Source organism: Oncorhynchus keta, chromosome 30, assembly GCF_023373465.1.
Source record: "Oncorhynchus keta strain PuntledgeMale-10-30-2019 chromosome 30, Oket_V2, whole genome shotgun sequence".
Taxonomy (NCBI): Eukaryota; Metazoa; Chordata; class Actinopteri; order Salmoniformes; family Salmonidae; genus Oncorhynchus; species Oncorhynchus keta.
This window is the reverse complement of record NC_068450.1, coordinates 32876155-32879919: the sequence shown is the minus strand read 5'-3', so window position 1 is coordinate 32879919 and position 3765 is coordinate 32876155.

Sequence of the window (3765 nt, the reverse complement as noted above, 5' to 3'; positions counted from 1 at the left end):
GATGTCAAGCAAAGAGGCACTGAGTTTGAAGGTAGGCCTTGAAATGCATCCACAGGTACACCTCCAATTGACTCAAATTATATAAATTAGCCTATCAGAAGCTTCTAAAGCCATGATGTCATTTTCTGGAATTTCCCAAGCTGTTTAATGGCACAGTCAACTTAGTGTATGTAAACTTCTGACCCACTGGAATTGTGATACAGTGAAATAATCTATATGTAAACAATTGTTGGAAAAATTACTTGTGTCATGCACAAAGTATATGTCCTAACCGACTTGCCAAAACTACAGTTTGTCAACAGGAAATTTGTGGAGTGGTTGAAAAAACAAATTTTAATGACTCCAACCTAAGTGTGTGTAAATTTCCGACTTCAACTGTAAATGACTACCGCCCCGTAGCACTCACTTCTGTCATCATGAAGTGCTTTGAGAGACTAATAAAATATCATATCACCTCCACCTTACTGGCCACCCTAGACCCACTTCAGTTTGCATACCGCCCTAACAGGTCCACAGACGATGCAATCTCCATCACACTGCCCTATCCCATCTGGATAAGAGGAATACCTATGTAAGAATGCTGTTCACTAACTACAGCTCAGTATTCAACACCATAGTACCCTCCAAGCTCATCATCAAGCTGGAGGCCCTGGGTCTCAACCTCACCTTGAGCAATTGGGTCCAGGTCTTTCTGACAGGCTGCCACCAGGTGGTGAAGGTAGGAAACAACATCTCCCCCTCGCTGACCGTCAACACTGGGGCCCCACAAGGTGCTCAGGCCCCTCCTGTACTCCCTGTTCACCCACGACTTCATGGCCATGCACACCTCCAACTCAATCATCAAGTTTGCAGACGACACAACAGTAGTGGGCTTGATTACCAACAACGACGAGACAGCCTACAAGGAGGTGAGGGCACTCGGAGTGTGGTGTCAGAAAAATAACCTCTCACTCAACGTCAACAAAACAAAGGAGATGATCGTGGATTTCCGGAAACAGCAAAGGGAGCACCCCCCTATCTACATCGAAGGGACAGCAGTGGAGAAAGTTTCAAGTTCCTCAGTGTACACATCAACGACAAACTTAAATGGTCCACCCACAGACAGTGTGGTGAAGAAGGCGCAACAGCACCTCTTCAACCTCAGGAGGCTGAAGAAATTTGGCTTGTCACCCAAAACCCTGACTAACTTCTACAGATCCACATCCTGTCGAGAGAGCATCCTGTATCATAGCCTGGTATGGCAACTGCTCTGCCCTCAACCGCAAGGTTGTGGTCTGCACAACGCATCACCGGGGGCAAACTATCTGACCTCCATGACACCTATAGCACCCGATGTCACAGGAAGGCAAAAAATATCATCAAAAACAACAACCACTGGAGCCACTGCCAATTCACACCACTACCATCCAAAAGGTGAGGTCAGTACAGGCGCATCAAAGCCTTGACCGAGAGACTGGAGAATAGCTTCTATCAAGGCCATCAGACTGCTAAACAGCAATCACTTAACTCAGCAGAGTGGCTGCTGCCTACATAGAGACCCAATCACTGGCCACTTTAACAAATTGATCACTAGTCACTTTAACAATGCCACTTTAATCATGTTTACATATCTTACATTACTCAAAGTATATAATACAGTATATGCATATGATATCTAGTTGCACCTTTCCTATGCCGCTCGGTCATCGCTTATCCATATATTTAAATGTACATATTCTCATTGACCCCTTTTAGATTTGTGTGTATTAGGTAGTTGTTGGGGAATTGTTTGATTACTTGTTAGATATTTCTGCACTGCTGGAACCAGAAGCACAAGCATTTCACTACACTCGCATTAACATCTGGTAACCATGTGTATGTGACCAATATAATTTGATTTGATTACTCCGCCCAAAATCTGAGAGTAAAAGTAACATGTCGGAAACAAAATGTCACGACAATCCGGATAGAAACAACGAATTTGTCAGTTAACTTTCCAAATGTAGATAAAAAAATATTCTAGACAAGCTGGGATATTTTTTGTCGGTAAAATGAGGTATGCGGGAAATGGCGGTGGAAAGCCTTTATGCACAACTATTTATATCACAACAATAATATCGAAGTAAACTTGGGAGTTACCAATGAATGATATGTTGTGCGGTCCTCCCAGGAACTCAGGAAAGCATGCAGTTTATTAGGCTTCAGATGAAATATGTTGTGATGAGCTTGATGCATCTTTTCAATAAATATCGAGTGTCTTATTCTGGTGTTATTATGATCGACGCTTGGCTGCAGTCTCCAAATTATATATATATCAATCAAACGTATTTATAAAGCCATTTTTACATCAGCCGATGTCACAAAGTGCTGTACAGAAACACAGCCTAAACCCCAAACAGCAAGCAATATACAGATGTAGAAGCACGGTGGCTATGAAAAACTCCCTAGAAAAGCAGGAACCTAGGAAGAAACCTAGAGAGGAACCAGGCTCTGAGGGGAGGCCAGTCCTCTTTTGGCTGTGTCGGGTGGAGATTATAACAGTACATGACCAAGATGTTCAAACGTTCATAGATGACCAGCATGGTCAAATAATAATAATCACAGTGGCTGTAGAGGGTGCAACAGGTCAGCACCTCAGGAGTAAATGTTCAGTTGGCTTTTCATAGTCAATTATTTAGAGTTAGAGACAGCAGGTGCGGTAGCGAGAGAGAGAGAGAGAGAGAGAGAGAGTCGAAAACAGCATGTTCGAGACAAGGTAGCACATCCGGTGAACAGGACGCGCTACCTTGTCCCGAACCAGCATGGTATATATTCCTATTCAAACCAACATATTACCAATCTATTAACAATGGAACAAAGATATACTAGCAGTAGATATTAACTGGAGTACTGTCTGGTCCAACATCATATTCTCATCAGGAACCCAAATGACTCACTACAATTTTGCCACATGAGTTATGGGACTCCTAAACAACTTTTCCAGATGAACATAAACTCAACCCCTGTCTGTATGCTCTGCCCCCAGGGTACTCCTGGCACATTTGTGTGACTAAACTGCACACTTTAGAGTGACCTTTTATTGTCTCAAGCGCAAGGTGCACCTGTGTAATAATCATGCTCTTTAATCAGCATGTTGATATGCCACAGCCTGTCAGGTGGATGGATTATCTTGGCAAAGAAGAAATGCTCACTAACAGGGATGTAAACACAATTGCACACAATTTGAGAGACATAAGCTTTTTGTGCATATGAGCTACAACTGCACTGTATACTGAAAAAAACATCAGTAGAGTTGAAAATGCGATGGAAACCCATTTAACTTCTATTTTATTCGGTACATGGGAATTTAACAGCAACGATTGTTGTAATGTACACTACGTCACCAACCAAAGCCTTTTTTAGCAATACATGTCAGTCTGATGCAAACACCCCTCTGGTGTGGTCCTTCTGTAGCTCAGTTGGTAGAGCATGGCGCTTGTAACACCAGGGTAGTGGGTTCGATCCCCGGGACCACCCATACGTAGAATGTATGCACACATGACTTTGGATAAAAATGGCATATATATATATATTGTTTTTATGCAGATTTTAGAATATTTGCATGAAAATCTGTCGCCAAATGGATGGAAACCTAGACACTGTTACCTAGCTACCTAGCTAATGAGACTGACGAATTTGGTCAACAAGAAAAAAGCTTTCTAATTTTCTACGTGAGGCTTATTTGATTGAATATAAGTTTTGTAATGGTTAGGTTGTTACAAATGCAGACATAAGTGGACGCACGTG